Source organism: Chionomys nivalis, chromosome 14 (genome assembly GCF_950005125.1).
Source record: "Chionomys nivalis chromosome 14, mChiNiv1.1, whole genome shotgun sequence".
Classification (NCBI taxonomy): Eukaryota; Metazoa; Chordata; class Mammalia; order Rodentia; family Cricetidae; genus Chionomys; species Chionomys nivalis.
Window position 1 is genome coordinate 57,182,071 of NC_080099.1, and position 22,641 is coordinate 57,204,711.

The window sequence follows — 22,641 nt, forward strand, 5'->3', positions numbered from 1 at the left end:
CTGTGAATTAGTTCTCAGTCACTAGAGAAGATTAGGGGTAAGTTCAGTTCTACCTAAAGACTTCTTTTCTGAACCTGGTCCTCACTTAGTCTTCAAACTGATTTGCTAATGAGAAATAACTATACATGTACTAGTATAGCAGTGCTGGGACTACAAACTGCTATTTCTCAATACTTTCTTATTAAAGTAAGAACTTAGTACAAAACCCTTCTACGGCTAAGCATGTTGGCACATGCCTTTAACACCAGCTTGAAGGTGAGGGAGGAGCAGATGCAAATAGAGCTCTGTGAGTTTGAGGCTAGCCAGGGCTACAGAGGGAAATTCTGTCTAAAACAAAAACAAACAAGCCGGGCCGTGGTGGCACAAGCCTTTAATCCCAGCACTCAGGGAGGTAGAGGCAGGCGAATATCTCTGTGAGTTTGAGGCCAGCCTGGTCTACAGAGTGAGTTCTAGGGCAGCCAGGACTGTTTCAAAGAAAAACCACAACAAGCAAACAAAAAAACAGTAGCAGCAGCAACAAAAATCTTCCAATGCACGTATATAAGACATAAAATTCAACACATATTTTAAAATCCATGGAGAAGTGCAACCTTGAAGTCACTGATTTGCAGTTTTATCAACTTACCCCAAAGAGGCTTTTCAAATGAATTCATATCACAAATCCACATGTTTCACATCATCTGTTGAAAAATAAATTTCCTAAAATCAGTAAATTTCAAAGTAACTCTTTCCTGTTCCCTTTCCTCCACTATCCTATACACCTGACTTAGGCTAGCCACCCACTTGAATACAAGGGTCATTAATTATTCAGCTACTTCTCTGAGTAAAGTACCTGGAGCATAGCCACTCCAGTTAATGTCTAATATATGTATATATATATATATATATATATATATATATATACACACACACACACACACACACACATATACATATATACATGTGTATAGTGTATGTATGTGTATGTATGTACGTGTGTGTATATATATATAGTATGTTACTGAGAACTAACAGCAAATTCAATGGAAATAGAACAAATTATCTTTTCTTCTCTTAGAAAACTATGATGGCATCAACTTTTAAAATGAGAAGGCCAAAGACAGGTAGAGAGCATCTGCAGTGGATACTGTTTACTCCTTATTTCATACCCAAAATTTTCACCATATTAGACTCCAGTGGAATTCTAATGATAATTCTCTACTAGGCCACCTATTCCTGATTGGACCATGCCAACCACAGCCACTCTATTTACCTTGCCAAAGCACAAGACTAAAGCATGATCAATGGGACCTGTAGGGAAATCTGTCAGAAAGTACTGGGGAAAAAAGATGACAAAGGAGAAATATTTCTTTCTACCTCTAGATACTCTGAATCAACACATACTTCAAGTCCTGAAGCTATCTTGAAGCCATAAGGAAAAGACTTTATGGTGCTGAGAATGGCAAACTGAATCTGTGGAAAGCATTTGGACATGGTATCATGAAGCCAGACCAACCTAGAAATCTCCTTCCTTCATATGAACCTCCTTGTGAGATGATAAAACTCTCACTGTGCTCCTACATCAAAAATCCCCTAATAACACCTTTCAAGCTACAATCATTGATTCAGATCAGAATACATCCTGTGAAGAAAAAATGAAAGTGTAAATAGAGGATCTGTCTAGCAGCAGAATTTCAACATAAATTTAATGACTACAAACTAGAATCTGGTGTAACATTCCCATCTTAGAAATGATATTATAGTCATGTATCATTTAACAAGGGTGTGTTCTGAGAAACTTGTCATGATGTAGTTTCATTACTGTCTGAGCACAAAACTGTTACTTACATAAACCCAGCAGCAAAGCCTACTACAAATCTAGGTTCTAAGGTGTATGTATCATGGGATATTTGGTCCACCTTTGTGTGAAACCCTGTGCATGGCTTCAGCTAATCAACTGAAAATCGCATATTCCCAGTATGTTAAACTGTCAATTATATACAAGACACAGTTAACAGAGAAAAATAAAACATGAAAAAGTTCAGTCTCAGGTATAGTGTGATTGTGTTCTTCCCAAAGACTGTATGTTACAAGCAGGGATAAATGAGGCAATGGGAATAGGGACTCCCATGATGGTATTAGTGTCTTTTATTAAAGAAAGGAGAGAGAGATGTCAACAGAAATACACATTTACTTTTTTGATTTTGTTTTTTTGAGATGGGGTCTCACTATGTAGCCTTAGTTGGCCTGGAATTCACTATACAGACCAGGCTGGCCTCAAACTCACAGATTCACCTGCCTGCCTTGCATACTTGTGTCCCTCCACCATGTTATAACATAGCAAGAAAGTCCTCACCAGATGCTGATTCCTTTGATACTGAACTTCCTAGTCTTCAAAACTAAGACAATACATTGCTTTTATTTATGATTCATTTTTTTCAATAGTTCTGTGGTAGGAACATAAAATGGGTTAACAGATCCTGCCCTAACAAATCTTATCTTCAGACATGGTAGGATGGTGGAGCATGTCACAATTTACAAATTGATTTTACATCTTTGCAAAATGTTTCAAAAGTATGAGAAGATGCTGGGTGGTGGCGGAGCACGCCTTTAATCCCAGCACTCGAAGTTAGAGGCAGGTGGATCCCTTTGAGTTTGAGGCCAACGTGGTCTACAAAGGAGTTCCAGGGAAGCCAGAGCTGTTACACAGAGAAACTCTGTTTTGAAAAACCAAAAACAGAAAGAAAGAAAAAAAAAAAGTATGAGTAGATACAGATTATAAGGAAGGGAATAAAAGGAAGAAAAAACTGGTGAGGAGAAATATCAATTTGTTTTATGAAACAGAAAAGGCAAAAGTATATGATAGGAAAAAAGTAAAGATATATTTGCATAAACTGAGCTTAAAAAGAAGCAGGTAAATGTATAAATGTCTGTCAACAGAAAACAGATTTAGGAGCTCATAGTTCAAAGATATATGGCAAACAGGAATTCTTGGCTACATTCTAAGGCAACTAAAAAGTAATACCCAGGGTAACATCTATCACTTTTATCACTTCAATACAAATGCCTAAACATTAGGAAAGAGTGTATGTTAGATTTCCCCTAGCCAAAAACCTAGACACTAAAAAACAGCACTGAACATTATCATTCTGGGGAGCAGTTTCTGGGACATAAAGAATCCAACAGGAACTTCCCCGGATCAGAAGCTAACACTATTTTCTAGTCTTGGAATTCTCAAAGTTTAGAAGGGTTTCTTCTGTATTTTTGCCAAACTACCAATCTTACTCCATAATTATGCCTTATTTCCCTCCAATTATCTGCTCTCCTCTGTGCAAGTGGTCTTTACATTCTGGTGTGGCTTCATATCAGTGAAATGGCTTCTTGATGAAATCACTACTCTAATGTCCTACCAACATCACCAATCAATCTCTTTTTCAGCCACAATGTACTTGATGTTTCAACTATCTTTAATTATGTTTAGAACAGTCAGGGTAAAAACTAAAAAAGAATTCTCTTGGTTTGCAGTCTTTCTTTAGACTTCTTTACTACCCACCCCGACTCCTTTGTCTCTGCTGAGGAGACATCCTCAGAGCACAATTAAAACAAATGTTATCACGATTAAGATAATAAAAAGAAAAAGCATGGCCATTAAAAGATAAGGTGTGACATTTAATGAAATGCCATGTACTTGGCATGTGGCCTTCATGAGACAAAAATCAGAAGCATAAAGACCCCACAAGGTCCTTTCAGTAAAAGTATAGAAATGTGTAGGCACCAAAGTGCAAGCTATGCTACACTAATTTGCCCAGGAAGAGTTACGATCTTCAGATGAAACAAGAACAATGATCTGAAAATACCTTGACTTCAAAATTTGGATCTAAGGTTATGATGTTTTGGAAATGTTCTTCTTTTGTTTTCACAGAGGATGAGACCCTGTGGATTGCTTCTATCCCAATATGGTATGATGGACCACACCCTCCTGAAAGGTTGCTGTGAACACCTTCAAAAAATTACTTCACTCAACTGCCGACTGAGATGAACCTGGCACACAGGTTACACCATAAAAGACCTGATTAACAGTGCCCCTATACAAAAGGAAGAAGTTTGGAGAGAAAAAACTGTGCCCATGTTCCCAAATATTGCTTATAAATGTTCTTTTACATTTAAAGGGGGAGAGGATATAGATATGAATAATTTGGTATAAATCTTGGTTTATTGATATAAATTTAAAGTCAATCTTGTTATATGTATATGTATTTCTGATATTAAAGTACAATGACCAGCACTGCAAGATACCCCTGAAGATGCCAAAAGTGGCTCTCACATCTAGGTTGTAACCAACAGCTGTCCAATAGGGCTTAAGGCCTGTTCAATGGGAGAGAAATCATGCCTGGAAACATGCCCGAGGCTAGTGAGGATTTAGAAGAGAACCTTAAACTGTTATTTTACTAAACCAACATAACTCCTAACTGCATTCTAAATACCCACCCTGATACCCTCAGGTAGGTGTAGCTCTCACACACACACCAATCAAAGAAACTCCTCTTTGCAACAGACCACTTCAGAAACTACAACCTGTCAAAACAGAGTACAATCGATCATGGGTGTCCAGCCCCAGCTGATACATTTACAACACAATTCCTGCACCTATGGCTTGGGGAACATGGCAGAAGGAATATTCTAAGAATCAGAGGGCCAGCATGTGAGACTGTGTCTCCTAGAATGAAAGGGAGGCTACATTAACAATATTTCAACAACACAGCGATCTAAACAGGACCTGAACACTAACAGTATCATGAGACATGTTAAGACAGAAGGAGAAAATCTTATGAGGCCCCACTCCCAAGACAACACTGATTGCTAAGAGGGGAAATTAGTCATCCAGAAGGATGAGGCTGCTAATTGATACAATATCAAGTGGTCGGCCCTGAAATCATACACATGCAAGCAACACTAAATAGACTCTGTAGGTTATATTTCTATATTTGTGTGTTTGAACATGTATATAATGCATATTATGTATCCATGTATATGTTGTGTGAATATATGTGCATGTATATGTATGTGCATATATATACACATGTGTATATGTGTATGTGTGTGGCGGGGGGGGAAGAGAGAGAACAAAAAAGCAGCTATGGATTTGAGAGGCAGTAAGAGGGAACCAAGTGAGGTGCTGGAGAGAAGAAAGAAGGGAAGAGGGATGTCCTAGTTGAATTTGGTTAATCTGACACAAGCAAGGGTCATCTGAAAAAAAAAAAAAAGAAAAAGCCTCCAGGATCCAGACTGCCTGCAGGCAAGTCTCTGTAGGACACTGTTTTGATTAATGAGTGAAGTGGATGGCCCTGATGATGGCACCCTTAGGCAGGTGGTCCTAATGGTATAAATGCAGGCTGAGCAAGTCAGGAAGATCAAGCCAGAAAGCAGTGTTCCTCCATTGCTTTGCTTCCTTCAATTCCTGCCTCTAGGTTCCTGCCCAAACTTCCCTCATAATGAAATATGACTTGCAAATTGTTAAACTGAAATAAGCCTTTTGCCCCCAAAGTTGTTTATGGTTATAGTATCTTATCACAGCAATAAAAACCCCAACTAAGGGGCTGGAGAGATGGCTCAGAGGTTAAGAGCATTGCCTGCTCTTCCAAAGGTCCTGAGTTCAATTCCCAGCACCCACATGGTGGCTTACAACCATCTGTAATGGGGTCTGGTGTCTTCTTCTGGCCTGCAGGCATACACATAGACAGAATATTGTATACATAATAAATAAATATTTAAAAAAAACCCAACTAAGACAGAAGGAAATAATATAAATTTTAATTAAAATAAAAAACTGTTAAGAAAAATGGGGTAAAATTTCTAATATTTGAATCTGAAATCTTCAGTTTTGTCTTTCACAATTAAATCTTCAATGCAAGTAGAATTTTAATATGTATATACACATACACACACACACACACACACACACACACACACACAAGACATGGTAGTGTTATTATGCCTGTATTATCTGTCCAAGGTTGACCTAGACTAAAGAACCTGCCTCAACAAAAAAGAAAAAAAGGAAACCATTTTTTCATGTAGATAAACAGTATAAATACTATTTAAAGATTATTCCATTCATATATAATGTAAGACTAAATCTTTCATATATCAGGAGTTAAGTAAATTCTGTTTTATACTTTCATCTCCTCCTTTGCTTTCTGTTTACCTGTGCCAAATACTGTAGTATCCCAATTATAAAGGTTTTAAACCCTCCCCCACTTTGTTTTTTCTGGCAATACTAGGGAGCAGAACCAAACTCAGAGCTTCACATATATTAAAACAGAATTGATACTGAGCTACATATCCAGGTCTTATACTAAGTCTTAAAATCTCATACAGTAAGCACTTAACTTCTAAAATATTTTGGCCAATCTTGACTTTTTGCTTCCAAATATATTTTAAATTAACTTGTTGGTTCTACAAGGATAAACAAATCATTTTCTAAAATATTCATTTTTCTAAAACTACAATTTATACATTAATGATGGTTTAATTGGCACTTTCACAATAAATTAGTCTTTTTCCTCCTCTATGATTATATTCCAAAAATATCTTTAGAATGACTATGATGTCTTTTGGTTTACTTATATAACTTTTCTTAAAATTTTGCCCTGCCTGCCTGCTATCATTTGGATCTTAAATATTGTCATAATGACCCACACTGCAAATCTTGATCACAAGAGTCAGTTTTGCTAATAGGAAGTGGTGGAACCTTTTAAGAAGGGGGTCTAGTTGGAGGCAGTAGTCATAGAGGGAGGGTGCCTTTCAAGGGGTACTGGGACTAAGGTCCCTTCCTATGTCTCTTTTTATTTCCCAGCTGTATCACACATTTCCAGCTCTGCTTCCACATGCCCCAGTAAAGACAATCAACTCTGGGTGGACTGAGACCTCTGAAATCATGAATCAACATAAGTCTCTGCTCTCTTAAAGCCAGCTTACCTTACTTATTACAGCATGAAAAGCTGACATAACACAATCCAAAGACACACATTCCTTCTTAAATAATTAGGAAGATTTTTTCACTATTCTGATATTAACTATATTTTTATTGTATGTTGCTATTTAGAGTAACAAAACTGACTTTACTGTAGTTAATTTTATATAAAAGAAGTTAATAAACTATTACAAATCTGAAAAACTTCTGTGTAGATTCTTGAATTTTCCATGGAAGTATTCCTATTGACTCTAAAAGATGATGGCTTGGTTATTTCTTTCAGCCTGGTGACTTCTCTTGCCCAGGGTCTTCAGGAGAGATGTAATGCAATGCTGGAGATGAAGGACAGTTATGGCTGCTAGGCTGCTGACATCTAAGAGAATACTATGAATGTCTTGCTATCAAGTATGATAATTGCTGGAGGCCTTTCATAGAGGTCTGTGGTGGCTTCAGTGAAACGGCTCTCATAGACTCATGTATTTGAAAATTGGTTCCCAGTTAGTGGGACTGTTTGCGAAGGATTAAGAGGTGTGGCCTTGCTGGAGGAGGTGTGTCACCAGGGGTGGGCTTTGAGGTTTCAAATGCCCATGCCATTAGTTCTCTCTGCCTCTGTCCAACTTGCAGATAAGGATGCAAATTCTCAGTTACTGCATCAGCACCATATCTGCCAGCTGCTATGCTCCCAATAAACTCTTTCTTCTGTAAGTTGCATTGGTCTTGGTGCTTTGTCACACAGTAGAAAAGTAATTAAGATAATTATCTTTTATCATATCAAAAAATATTCTTTCTACTCTAAGTTGAATAGTTTTTTTTTTCTTAACCATAAAAGATTTAATAAATTAACTTTCTGTATCTTAAAGCTAAGTGGCAGAGCACTGCCTAGTATAAGGTTCTGGGCTCAATCTAGGTACCAAAAGCAAGGGAAACACATTTAAACTGCTTGTATGGATAATTACATTAGTAGTAGACTTTTAAAATGTAAAACCAAATTTGTCTACTAAATTTTTTTTCCTTACACCTTACTGAATGCAGGTAATCTAACTAATTTTGACAGCCTGGTGTTATGGAGGCATTTTCTCAATTGATGTTCCCTCATCTCTGATGACTATTCCCTGTGTTAAGTTGACATAAAACTAGCCAGTATAAAGACCAAATGCTTCCTTATAACTGGGGCTCACTCCTAGTTTCAGAGGGCTAGTCTATTATCACCACGGCGGAGACAATAGCAGCAGTCAAGCAGGTACAGTGCTGGTGCAGTAGGTGAGAGACAGACAGCAGAGAGCCCCCCAGTGACACACCTCCTTCCCAACAATTCTACTAACTGGAAATCAGACATTCAAACACATGAGTCTATAGGGACCATTCTTTCAAACCACCACACACATACACATAAATACATCTTTTTAAAAATATATATTTATGGGCCATGGCAGCACACACTTTTAATCCCAGCACTCAATTAGGGGCAGTCTGATCTACAGAGAAACCCTGCCTCAAGAAAAAAGTACATTATTTTTAAATTTTTATTTTATGTGTTATATCTGAACAGCATATCTATAACTTTGGAGTATTTGATTATATTTTTCATTGCTCTGCTGATTAAATCGCCGACTTCAAGGTTTTTTTTAAAACTTTTTAGATTGTGAGTTCGTGTTTCTACTTTCTAAGTCCATACCTAAGTCTATATTTCTGCATTCTTGAAGAAAGGGTCTATCTTGAGCATGCCTGTAATCCTAGTAGGTGTGGGAAGAGACAGAAGATCAAGTGTTCAATGTTTAGCCTTGGCTATAAGGGAGTTCAAGGCCAGACTGTGACACTGTTGAGGAAAAAGGAAGAGAGGTGAAGTCTTAGGAAAACAGAATAAGGAAATGAGAGAGAAAAAATAAAAGGGGAAAAGGAATGAGCAAGGGGTTTGCTTTACTGGTTCATAGTCCTAACAACCTGAGACCACTTTCCACTAAAATTTTGGTTTGGTTCTTTTGTACCATTCACATAATTCTATGAACTCCGACTCCAAATCCAGTTGGAGTGGACTTATAGCAATAATTTCTCAATTTCTCTCCATGTCACCTTCCCAGTGAACAGAAGACAAGACAAACAACCTGTTTTGGTTTGAGTCTGAAATGTCCCCCACTAGCTCCTGTGCTTGAACACGTGGTCTCCAGCTTTAGCGTGTGGAACCTGAGATCTTGCGGCCTATCTAGCACAAGTGGGAATCTGGGACAGGTCCCGAAAGTTGTATCTGCTTCTAGTGCCTGTCCAAGTACTCAGCTTTCTGGTCACTCATCATTAAAAAAACTAAGTCGCATGATCTTTCTTTCATAGTTGCCATGCCTTCCCCACTGTAACAGATTGAACTGTGAGCCAAGCAATCCTCCCTCAAGTTCCTTCTGTCAGTAGTGTGGATACAGGAACAAGAAAAGTAACAAACATTCCTTTCCCCACCCTTCACTTCTAATCCCTGTGCCCTAGAACAGGTTTGCATCTCTTCCTAGTTTATTCATTGATCCTTAAAGTAATTCCAGCTATACACAAAGGCTCCTGTATCTTCTCACCTTGCTCAGTCCTTGGACTGTTCAGCCCTCCATGGGTACTCTGTAAACGTTTCTCTAGCCCTACAGAACATCAGCAGAGGAGCAAGGGAGACAGACAGGCTTATTTCTCTGAGGTCATGGTTTCCCCTCCAACACTCTTTGCATGTCAGCTCAACAATGAACTTTTAAAAAGTATCTCAAATACCCCAATTTTTTTAAAATTTGGATTTATTTTTATATATGTGAATATTTTTCCTGAATGTATGTCAGAATACCATCAGATTCCCTGGGACTAGAGTTACAAAAGTTGTAAGCTGCCATGTGGGTGCTGACAATGAAGCTCAGGTCCTCTGGGAAGGCGACCAGTGCGATTAACCCCTGTGTCATCTCTCTAGTCCAGTATTTTTAATGTTTTATAATATATGTCTTCGTCCAAAATTTTTTTTTTAATTTCACATTTGCCACACTGCCAAAACCAAAAACATCTCTAAGCTTTGAATAGCTAGCTCACCTAGTATCCCCAAAAGAAATTACCAACACTACTTAAAGCCAAAGGAAACTGGTTCATTTAATAAGTGTGTGCCAAATACACTTCTAGGGACTTAACACACATCCGTAAACTAAAGAAATATCAATATGTTTGAAGTGCTGACACTGCATAAAAGTAGAACAACACAATCAATAAGCACAGTCAAATTATACTATAGAAGGTAATAAGAATAGGAAGAAATTAAAAGTCAAGTGGTCAAACAAGAAAAAGATCTCAAGTATTTGTGTTGAGGCTGTAGTCACAATGGTAGAAAGTCTGAATACTATGTGTGAGCCTCTGGGTTCAATCCCTAGGAGTATATGTGTGCGCGCACATACACACAGCTGATACTGTGGGGACCTATGATCCTAAACACAGCAGCTACTATTAAAACACTTCCCTCTAACATATTACTAAATTTTTAAATAAAACACAAGATTGTAAGAACTATAACTAATTTCCTCTTGGTGTGAGATAGAGGGGGGTGGCCCACAGAGATGCTAAAACTGCCTGACTCCATCCACTTCAAAGAAACCAGGGCACACCTAAATATGCTACTCAAAAAGTTAAGATGCTTCCTATTCAAAAATTTAAAGTAAATGAAATTTTAAAATAATAATAAAATATATAACAGGATCAAAGTTCTTAATATTTACTGAAACAATGGTTAAATGAACAGAGATACATTTCGTACTTCTTAAGTTAGTTAGATTTTAATTAGGCCACTATTAGTCAGTTGCTTTGAAGGGTAACCCTCATCTTGGAAGGCAACCTGTCCAATTTTCTCATTATGTCTTTTATGAGGATGTGCTTATTAACTCTTTAAAAATCAGGCTTCCTTTTTCTCTGTATAGCAATAAAATATAAAGCTATTAAATTAAACCTTAAAAGCAGGGAGGGGAACTCCAGGGACTGGAGAGAGCTCAGCAGTTAAGAGCGCTGACTGCTTTTCCTGAGAACTTAGGTTTGATTCTCAGTGCCCACATGGTGCTGCCATCTTCCACACCATGAGAATTCCCTGTTCCAATAGTTTGGTTTCCCTCACTTCCTCACTTTTATAAACTCTCAGATGTGCACAGAGTAAGCTGCCTTCTAAACACCTGTGAAGGGGCTGGAGAGGGGCTCTGAGGGTAAAGTTGGAGAGGACTGGGTTTCAGTCCCCAGCACTAAACATCAGGCTGCTCACAACTGCAAGAAACTCCAGCTCCAGAGGATCTGAGGCATCTGGCCTCTGCTGGCCTCTCCCACATGTGTGCACATATCCCTGTCCCATAATTAAAAATAAATCTTTTTTAAAGCTGGGCATGGTACCACACATCTTTAATTACAGCACCCAGGAGAAAGAGGCAGGAAGATTTTTGAGTTCAAGGCCGGTATGGTCTACTTAGCAAGTTCCAAGTTCCGTATCAGCCAAGGTTACACAGTTAAGACTCTAAATCGAGAGAGAGAGAGAGAGAGAGAGAGAGAGAGAGAGAGAAAATGTTTGCTATTTAATTTACAAGTAATTCTATAAGCTTGTTGAAAATTACAGTAAAATTTCTTACTGATATACAAAAGTAGAAAAGTAAACTTCAGAAATAAAATTAACCTGCTTGGTAATAGGGTCAAATTTTTTTCCTGTGAAAACAAACCAATAATCACTTACTTAAAAGGAAATAACTGACAAAACATTAATATTAATATTCCAAAGTTATGGTACAATAAAAACCATGAAATTAAACAGTAAATTAAAGCATGGTACAGGGGACAAAATTCCAACAGTATGCTTGAATGTCTCCCTGACCCTCATATTCCTACCCTGGAAGTTGTCAACTGTAACAAGGACAGGCTGCTTGTTCATCCTGGCCACCTGGCTAATTTAGCCCTGAAATAACCACACAGAAACTGTACTAATTAAAACACTGCTCTAGCTTCTTATTGGCTAACTCTTACATTAATTTAACCCATTTCTATTAATCTGCACATTGCCACGTGGCAGTGGCTTACTGGAAAAGATTCAACATGTCTATCTCTGGTGGCTCCATGGTGTCTCTCTCTATTCCGCCTCTCTTCCTCCCAGCATTCAGCTCTGTCTTCCCTGCCTACCTAAGTTCTGCCCTATCAACTAGGTTAATTTATTCATTAACCAATGAAAGCAACACACAAACAAAAGGACCTCCTACACCAGTCAACTACAATTTAGGCAAGTAATGAAGACAAAGGAACGACTCCTTCTCCTCCACTCCCCAGGACATTTGCAAAAATACAGGACGGACAGTTTCCTTATAGGACCAGTCTCATTTCAGTCTCATGAAACTGCAGTCCAAAGTTGAGAATAAAAAAGTGACAGCTAAGAAAGAGCATTCCACAAATAATGTCCTAAGCTAGCATGTCAGCAAGTAACTGTGCAGTTATTTCACTGTGTGTGAAAGGTTTCTCTGAAGGAGTGTACTGAGGAGATGGGGGGGAAGGAACCAAACACACGAAGGCTTAGATGAAGGTCTTTGAACTGCCCAGCTCTTGGCTCACATCTAACCACTCCTGGTACCCAAATAGCTCATACTTTCTTTTTTTTTTCTCTATCTTCGCTGTTGTGGAGTATTTGTTTAACTATGTAAAGGTGTGTTGCATTTGTTTAATTGTGTAAAGATGTGCTGCTGTTTTATTTTGCCTGCCTAAGATACCTGTTTGGTCTAATAAAGAGCTGAACTGCTAATAGCCAAGGAGGAGGTGTAGGTGGGAATTCTGAGCAGGGTAAGTAGAAGGAGGAATTTAGACTGGGGAGGGGAATGCCAGGGGCCAGACAGACATGGGAGGAGGGAGGGAGGGAGGGAGGGAGGGAGGGAGGGAGGGAGGGAGGGAGGGAGGGAGGGAGGGAGGGAGGAGAAAGGAAGGAAGGAGGGAGGGAGGAAGGATGGAAGTTAGGGAGGGAGGAAGGATGGAAGGAGGAAGGAAGGAAGGAGGAAGGAAGGAAGGGGAAATGCCTTGAGGCAAAGCACAGGTGAATAGAAACAAGTTAAATTAAATTAAAAGAGCTAGTGGGGACAAGCCTAAGCTAAGGCCAAGAACTCATAATTAATAATAAGTCTCCATGTCTTTATTTGGGAGCTGGCTGACAGTCAAAAGAAAAAGCCAACTACATATTTATTTGTTATTTCCTCCATCTGAAAGAACCTCTGTGCCAGGCAGTGGTGGCACACACCTTTAATTCTAGCACTCAGGAAGCGGAGGGCAGGCAGGAGAAACCCTGTCTCGAAGGAAAAAAAAAGTAGAAGTAGAAGAAAAAGATGACGATGACAACAACCTCTGCTTATAATGTAGCTTTAGTGCTACAGCGGCTGACATGCTGCTGGGACTCACCCTACTCTCTGCCTCTCCACAGCAACTTCATTTCATCAATGCTAACATGCAGTGGTAATTTCTATGTGTCAACTTTACCCTTTTGACTGAATTCCTGGAAGGCGTTTTTGACTTTGAAGTGCAGACCACAGTGACTGGCTTAAAGCATTAAGTGTTTAATCACTATCAGACAAATGACTAAGGTAAAAGAATTAAAGTTTTCTTACCTCTAATCTTTGACAGGTTAGACTAAGTCTTAGTCATCTACCACCAGTGATCTAACCCTGAACTTACACATTAGAGTCCATAAATGACTGTCAGATTACCTGTCATTTTCATCTGTAAAATACTGTGTACTTTTTCAAAGTCACCTAGTAAACACAAGTATAACCAAGAATACTCCAGTACTGTGTCTACGTCAAGCAGTGGAAATAATAGGTATGCACATCAAGAGTCTGAGTTCCCCGGGTCGGTATTTAAAGGAAGAAGAATTTTTACTAATGACAGCCAAGAATTAAAAGTTGTATTTAGCATTCCAGCAGGCAACTGCACACAGTAAGTACAATGGTAAAAGGAAACCATATTCCTTAACCACTGGCTCTTATTTCCAACAAAGTACACTATCTCTATGTACAGCAGTTCTGTAGACAGAAGCTGCTTTACCCCATTTTCACTAGCTAACAATAGTTTGTTTATTCATACCACTGCTACAAAGGCCTTTTGCTGCTCTTCATTCTGAGAATCTCTAAACAGACAGCTCTCAAGTACGCATATAAATTCTGACCTCTCAGAACTTACAAGAAAATAAGAAACAAGCCACCATATTTATCAGCAGGGCAGGCAGTAACTATGGAAAAACTGTTTATTTAGATGTTAGATACTAGACCCAAAGTCTTTCTCTACTAATGAACTATACCCTTAACCCCATGACAAAAACAAACATCAAAATTTTGTTAGAGAACTGGGAAATATTGTAGTATAAATTTCTCTAGAATTACTTATTTCACCCACTTGTCAATTTTTTACTCATACTTTTCTAGATATTTTGTTAAGTTGTTTATCCACTGTATCCACCTGAGCCTATAATGTTGAAAGACAGGGTCCAATTTGCAATACTGTCTACAAATTAACACAACTAATAAAACAAAATTGAGTATGCCAAAGTAACTATTAAGAGGGTCAACATTCACATTTTAAAGTGATAAAACTATGAATAATACTTAATCATCTAGCTGCTTCAATGTATTTCTATCAGTAGTCACAACTAGTGTTACCTAAGTTTAAAGTGATTTAGCAGAAGAAAAAAAAAACTACTTACTGCCAAAATTAACTTAACTAAAAAAAAAAAAAAATAGAAAAACCCCTATTAACAGGAATGTATGCAGCAGGTGTTCAACAGCATACATGCTAGCTGGCTATTCTCCCATGTGTCCTACAGACAACAGGGTATGTGTCACACACACAGACACCATCCTCTGACACCATGAGAGATACCATCACCACTGCTACAAGGGCCTTTTGCTGATCTTCATTCTGTGAATTTCGGTGAAGTAAACAGACAGTTCTCACGTATGCATGGCCAATAAATTCTGACCTCTCAGAATTTGCAAGGAAATAAGACAGAAACCAGCACATTTATCAGCAGGGCAGGCAGTAATTATGGAAAAAAATTGTTTATTTAGACATTAGATACTGGACCCAAAGTCTTTCTCTACTACTGAACTATGTATATACTCCTAATCCCATGACAAAAACAAACATCAAAAATTTGTTAGAGAACTAAGAAATATCTTAGTATAAATTTCTCTAGAATTACTTATTTCACCCACTTGTCATTTCTACACTCACTATGGGAAACTAATAGCAATTACAGGGGACTCCAGAAAACTGGCTGGCTAGACTAGTCTTAACGGTGAGCTCTGGGTTCAACTGAGAGACACTGCCTCACTGAAGATGTAAAACTCCATATTTTCAGGTACACATATGCACTCACACTCAGGTGCAAGCAAAACACACATATGCAGGTAATTATGCTCTCAGGATGCCTACATACTGAAAGGTGGCAAAACATCTAAAGGCATATTTTAATGTGTAAGTCTACTATACAGTAATAATCATCAACATCTAGCTATGCATAATACTACACATCTCTTCTATAAAAGGAGGTTCCTGTACTAAATGAATTCTAAAATTTCCTTCTGGGACAAACTTTATAGACCCATAAAATATACAGCCACGTAGGTAGGGTTCCACCTTAGAAGGAATTTTGCATTTGGTTTAACAATCTGTTGTTATCGTCTTGAAACTTAACAGTTTTTTTTTAATAAAGGGACTCATTTTTTATGTCCTTCTAAACTCAGATTATACGGCTAGTCCTTTTCATTGACATTCAAACACTGTGACTCCATAAATTTGTATACTTACAAGGTTCTAGACACAATGATAATTTTAAAAACCAGCAAAACTAAAAGGACCTGGTTTCCATTAGTTTCAGAATAATGACTTTCAAGAATATAGTTAAATCCCTTTACCTTCCTAGATCCACAAATTACTCTCCCTTTCACAATAACCAACTGACCACACCAAGTCTTTTCCTTGGGGCAACTTTCAGACTGTTAACCTGTGCAGAACTATACCTTCCCTCCCTCTCACCCCAAGATTTGAGATTAAATTATGAATATTTAAAACGTAGGGCATCACACTTGAAAAACAAAAACTGACCTCTGAGTCAAGTACAGCATTAGAAGCTTGTAATCCTGACCTTGTAGGCTGAGGCAGGAGGATCACAAATTCAAGGCCCTCCTTACTAAAGAGCAACACCCTGACTCAGTTTTTTTCTTCTGGCTTCTCTAGCAAATGAAATCCTCTCCTGCTCTCAGTAAGCACAGTCAAGTTCACTCTTTATGCTCAGTCACCAACTTTGAGCATAAGGTACATGACAATTTTCCATTTACCCCATTGTCTTTCCCAGATACAGGCCCTTCAGCTACACACATCTATTACTTACTTGCTTCTAACTCTGTATGCTTCATTGGATCACATGATCAACAAAGACAGAAAGCATCTGCTTTGTTCGCTCTGCATTCATAGTACTTGGCCCACAGGAGAAAATAAAAATGTGTTCAATCTTTTCATTCTTGTGGGTCCCAAATGCAAGTATTCCCTTAGATTTATGCCTGAGCCCTCTCAACCTCTCCCTATTTTCATTTCTAGGTTAAAGATTCTATCTTAAAACTCCAAACTTAACCTTTCCCAACAAGGTCCAGTCCTTCAACAATGGCACCTGCAGTAAAGTCCACCTGGAGTCATTCTCTGGCACTCAGAACTGGACATGTCTTGAGATATTCCCTGAGGGATGGGTAATTCAATGACACAGTGTTTGCCTAGTAAGCACTCTGGGTTCAATTTTCAGCACTGAAGAGAAAAAAGAAAACTCAAATACATTAATTGCTCTAGTTATAACCCTCTTTTTCCTTCATAATGTTAATAATGGTATCCTTTTAGGGGTCAAGTGTCAAAATGTTCTTTCATCCATTGATAATGCCTGATTACTTTTCTAAAAATGCATCTGAATATTCCTGCTGCCATGTGGGGCCTCTTTTCTTATCTATGGTCTTTTGAAATAACAATTACGTATTTATCTCCATGTATACTCAATATGAATTCCAACCATATCATTAAATGTTTTAGTCAATCTCTTCAGCGCTCTTCACGCTTCCCAACATCCATACACTTTCTACTTGGTATTTCAAAGGCCCTCTCAAAGTCAGTGTAGCAGCACAAACCTGTCATCCCAGCACTTGGGAGATGGAGACAGGAAGACCAGGAGTTCAAAGTCAGATGTGTATACAGCAAGACCATGACCAACATGGAAGACCACATGAGTCTCTGTCTGAAACCTCTCCCTGGCCTTCAAAGTCCCTCTCAACGTTGCCCAGGCTACCTTAGCAAGGCAATCTAGTTTGACAGCCAAATCTATAAACCTGGAGCAAGACTGACATGTTAAAAGATGACAAGGGGATTGGAGAGCTGCCTTAGAGGTTAAAAGCACTGGCTGTTCTTCTAGAGGACCAGGACTTAATTCCCAGCACCCACATGGTAGCTCATAACCACTTGTAACTCCAGTTCTAGGGAATCAGATACCCTCTTCAGGCGTTAGCAGGTACCAGGCATGCAAATGGTACACAGACATACACGTAGACAAAACACCCAAACACATTAAATAATTTATAAAAAAATGACAAGGAAAATCAACTCCACCACTTAACCTATCCACATCCTTTAACCTTATAAAGACCAAACAAGTTCACATAAGTAGATTACTTAAAACAGTGCTTGGCACACAACCAATACTATCTACTGTGTTTTACAGTCACATTTTCAATTATCAATAACCTGCACTCCAACCTGCTGAAACTGACTTACTGTTGCACCCGTTCCCCTCAGCCTTTCCCTTCTGAAGTCACAGTTCACCACAGGGTAAGAATCAGCTGATAAGTTTGCCAGTTTTGCAAACCTGTTGCGGGCCTGCTGCCTGGTTCACAGAGCCATCCTCTTCCTGCAGCATCGCATGGTGTAGGAGGATGCAAGCTCTCTGGGGCTCCTTCCATAGGGTGGGTGGAAGGTCACCTGCAGTGTATGAATATGCGAATTTGTATATGAGTTTTAGCAAGAGCTAAACTCTTGCCTGGGAAGAGAAACTTTCCTTTATTAATGTTCTGAGACCCCTTTGGCTTTAAAGTCTTACTAGCACTGAGTAACAAAAGTTGGATTTTGTCTTTTCATCCTTTGAAAAATAAAATTATCTGTTTTTGTGTGAAAAAAAAAAAAAAATAAAAGCACTTTCAGTCAAAAGCTTCTTTTCTTTCCATCTCATGCCCTGAAATGTCCCAAAGTTTATTCCTCAAAGAATTTCCAGCCCCGTTCAAAGATTCTCTGCCTACAACTGGCCCACTCACTCTTCCGTCCACTTTCTCATTCCCAACTTACAGATGAAAGAACATCTTGCCACACTATCTCTATCGCCAGTGGCAATGCTGTTTTAGGGTTTTTTGTTTGGTTGGTAGGTTGGCTGGTTTTGCTTTCTTGAGACAGGGTCTCTCTGTGTAGCCCTGGCTATCCTGTAACTCATTCTGTAGAGCAAGCTGGCCTTGAACACACAGAAATCAACCTGCCTCTGCTTCACTAGTGTTGGAATTAAAGTTGTACACCACCACCACCTTGCTATTTTAGTTTTCTTATGCTTCTATTGTATTCTCTTTGCATAAAAATATTAAAAATACTTAAAAGTTCTTCCCCTCTAATACAGAGTGTGGACTTTAATCTCCAAAGTAGTCAGCCTCGCTATGAGAAGGGCAGCCTTTCTACCCTCTTAGGGCATCTGCTATGCACAGGAATAGGTAACACCAGTATTTGCTAATAACTCACAGATTCCTAGGAATTGTAAAATGAGAGCTTTAATACTCCCCAAAATTGCCAGGTATAGTGGCATATGTCTTTAACCAGTACCTGTGAGGCAGAGGCAGGCAGATCTCTGAGTTCAAGGCTAGCCTGATCTATATAGCAAGTTTCAAGACAGCTAAAGCTACACAGTGAGACCCTATCTCAAAAAAAAAAAAAGGAAATCAAACAAAAAATCTTCCAAAAACTGCTTCCCACTCTTCAATTTGAACAATAAATTACCAAGTACATTATATAATTCCAAAAACAACTAGGAACTTAAGTGTGCACGTGGTGCCACCAATCAGTGCGAACCATTCCCTTCTGTAAAGGAAAGTGGGAAAAACAAGCAAACAGAAAACCGAAAACAAATGGTAACTGCTAAAGACACAAAAATCTAGCAAGAACTGGACCTAAAGAATAGTCTTCAAATCATTTCTCAGATTTCCAGTAAGGTCTTATCCAGTGCCTGCTAGTGTTTGGACCCAAGGACAGAAAACAACTTAGGGAAGAAGGGTTTGTTTCAGATGTAGCTTCAGAAGGCTGCAATCTAGCACAACAGAGTTAGTATAGTAGAAGTCAAAGTAGCGGAAGCATGCGGCAGAGGCTCCCAGCAGGTTTCCCAGAAAGCAGAAAGATCAAGCAGAACTAGAAGTAGGTGTAATTTCCAAAGGCCCTCCTCTACTGATCTGCTTCTACAGCTTTTGGAGAATGCTCTAGAGCCTTCAAAACAGCACAATCTGAGAGCCCAGCATTCAAAGCATGAACCTGTGGAGGTTACTTCAGGCTCAATCCTTAACCCTGTGCCTAGAGAGCTTTACAAACCCCCAGTGTGTCCTCAACAAGTCAAAGATGACAATGACTTATAAATTATTCTTATAAAAAGGTAATTATTGAGTAATTTTTAAAGGTTACTGTATTTCTTTCTTTCTTTGAGGATGAGTATGTGTGGAGGTCAGGTGACAAATTATGGTAGTCAGGTCTCTCTTCCCATCATAGGGGTCTTAGGGATCAAACTCAGGACACCTAGATAGAAGACAAGTGCCTCAACCCTGTGAGCCATCCCTCCAAGCCAATTATTTTATAATTTCTAAGAACTTAGAAGAATTAAAAAAAAAATCAAAGAAAACCAGATCCCCTTAAGTCAGAGCTGTCCTGTCAACTCTCGTTACTTTTGTTCTATATACCTTAGAAATATTACAGATGTTCCTATAAAAATTGAAGGAAAACATCAGGAGGAAAGTTAAATTGGATATCTAATCACTGGCTTAATGTTTTAAAAGGAAGTGGGTCTGTAAAACAGCTCAGGAGGTAAAGGTACCTACCTCCAAGTCTGATGACCTGAGTTCAATCCATTTATTCCAAGGACCCACATGGTAGAAGAAGAGAACCAACTCCGGAAAGTTGTCCTCAAACCTCCACATGTGCGCTGTGGGCTTGTATGCAAACACATTGGCACAATTTTAAAAGTAACTAAATTCTGTTTTCAAAAGAAGCAACTAGTAGTACCATGCAATTGTAGTCAAAATATAGTCCCTAGACAACAACCTGGTATCCAGTCCATAAGAAGGCTTGGAGTAAGCACTCAGAAACCAATATACAAGACGAAAAACTTTTAAGATAGAAATTTTATATGGCAACTTTCTTTTTCTTGCAATTCATATTTTTATGCACTAAAAATTACTTTATGTTAGACAGGAATGTCTAATACTAACTCTCCAGGGATATATTTTCTAACAGTAAAATAGATATATAAAGATGGGGGATAGCACACATAAACATGAGAAGCCTAGGTTCTGTTGTTATTTGTTCATCTGGTAAGCTCGGGGAAGATCACTTTAAAGAACTAGAAAGAGGTGGCAGGCAGGCCATCAGCTTAAGTACAAGAACAGTGGCACAAATAAGAAGTCTCTGTGATTTGTTTACCCCTTGTACCCCAGATCTGAAGCAGATGATGCCAATAACCTGGAAATGCAAACAGGCAGAAACAAAGTCCCAACTGAAGCCCGCTTGGGTTATTCGGAGGACTAGGAAAGAGACAGTCCAGCAAGACAGTGGTTTTAAGAAGAAATTCACCAAACACCTAGAAGAACTGAGGTAAGAAGGCTTTGCATTCATAAGCTGTAACCAGACCCTAAATCCTCCTCACCAAGGCAGCACTCCAGAGCTCAAGGTCGGCAGTTGTGATAAAATATTCTCACAAAACAACTTAAAGACCAGTCTAGTGTGGTGGGAACACATGGCAACAGAGAGAAAAGGCATGGTGTCAAGAAGCAGAAGGCAAGCTGGTCACAATGCACCCACACTCAAGATGCAGCCTATGAATAGGAAGCAGAACCAGGCTATAAAGTCTCAAGGTCCACCCCAGTGACCCTTTCTCCATTGAGACTCCATTTCCTAAAAGTTCACAACTTTCCCAAACTGTGTTGCTAGCTATGGCCCAAATGATCAAACAATTCACACTCGAACCACAACAGGAGCCAGAGCTCTCATCCACATTAGCTTAACAAGGCACCAGTCCTTCCATACCACCTCACCTTCCCGGTGAGCCTGTACTTCTGATTTCTCTTTTTGGCTTGTTTTTTGTTTTTGTTTTTCGAGACAGGGTATAGGGTTTTTCTATGTATCAGACCTAGCCGTCCTGCAACTTACTTGTAGACCAGGCTGGCCTTGAGTTAACAGAGATCCACTTGCCTCTGTCTAGTGAATGCTGGGATTAAAAGTTTGTGTCACCACCATGTCGGGCCTTCTGAATCCTCTTAGTGACAACAAGGTAGTAACTAATGTTCCTCCTTCATTTCCTCTGCTGAAGTGACACCCCCTCCAAACTCCAGTGAAAACAGAAAGCTTAAAAAAGAACTAGCATATCAGAGAACATGAAAATATCCAGATTTTAATCACACACACACACTAGTCCAAGAAATGTAGAGTTCAAACTAAAAGAACACCAATAGTACTAAAATTATCAATTTTACAATAGCTTGACAGAAATGCTTCAACAATTACAATGACTCTCTAAACAAGTTAAAAAAAAAAAAAACCCTAAGCAAATAAGTAGCAGATGAAGACCCAAATGGAAATTTAAAAAGCTGAAAAATATAAAAAGTAGGTGGGTGCCTTCAGGGACAGAGGAAATACACAGGAAGCCAGAGTAGCACAAAGTATCCAACCAGAGCAGCAGAAAGATTGAAGAACAACTGGCAAATCACAGACACTCTTAAACAAGAGCTACTGCTCAAGCTGTCAGTCTGACAAGGAAGGGGAACAGAAAAATTAGGCTAAAAATGTACTCAAAAAATAATGGTGAAAACTCCCTAAATTTGACAACAGAATATGGCTAAAGATTTGGAATGCTAAGTGCATCCCCAAACAGGATAAACACAAAGAAATCCATATCAAAAGGTACAAGCATCAGAAAACATAAAAACAAAAGAAAAAGCTCTAAGAAGAATGAAAGACAAGAAAGCCACAGAGGAAATGTGACTTAAATGAGCAAATTTCTTACCTGGAACCACAAGGCCCAGATGGGAAAGCGAGTGTTTTTGATGGACTGGAAGAGAAAGTTAAAGGGAACTGATAATCTCACATAAAGGAAAAGAAAGGACTTTTTCACAGACCTATCTTAAAACAATGACAGAAGTTCTGAGTCAAGCAAGGGTGGTGCTCACCAATAACCCCAATACCAGGACCGGAGGCCAGAGGATGGTCATGATCAGCTTGGTCTTCATAGTGAGTTCTAGGCCAGCCTGAGCTACAGAGTGAGACTGGGTCTCCTTGCTCCTGCCTATCCTATCCCACTCTACCCCTGAAAAGTGCTTAAAAATCAAAAGAAAAAAAAAGAATTATACCCTAAAACAGTATAGAGCAAG

General features: G+C 38.9%; 1 protein-coding gene across 1 annotated transcript in view; it reads right to left on the reverse strand.

Moving 5' to 3' along the window:
* The window catches only part of Galnt1 (polypeptide N-acetylgalactosaminyltransferase 1), a 74,397-nt gene that overhangs the window by 46,950 nt on the left and 4,806 nt on the right, over positions 1 to 22,641 (reverse strand). The window contains exon 2 of the mRNA XM_057788829.1: positions 626 to 680. The gene's annotated coding sequence lies outside the window, so the exon portion shown is untranslated. The remainder of the gene's footprint in view (positions 1 to 625; positions 681 to 22,641) is intronic.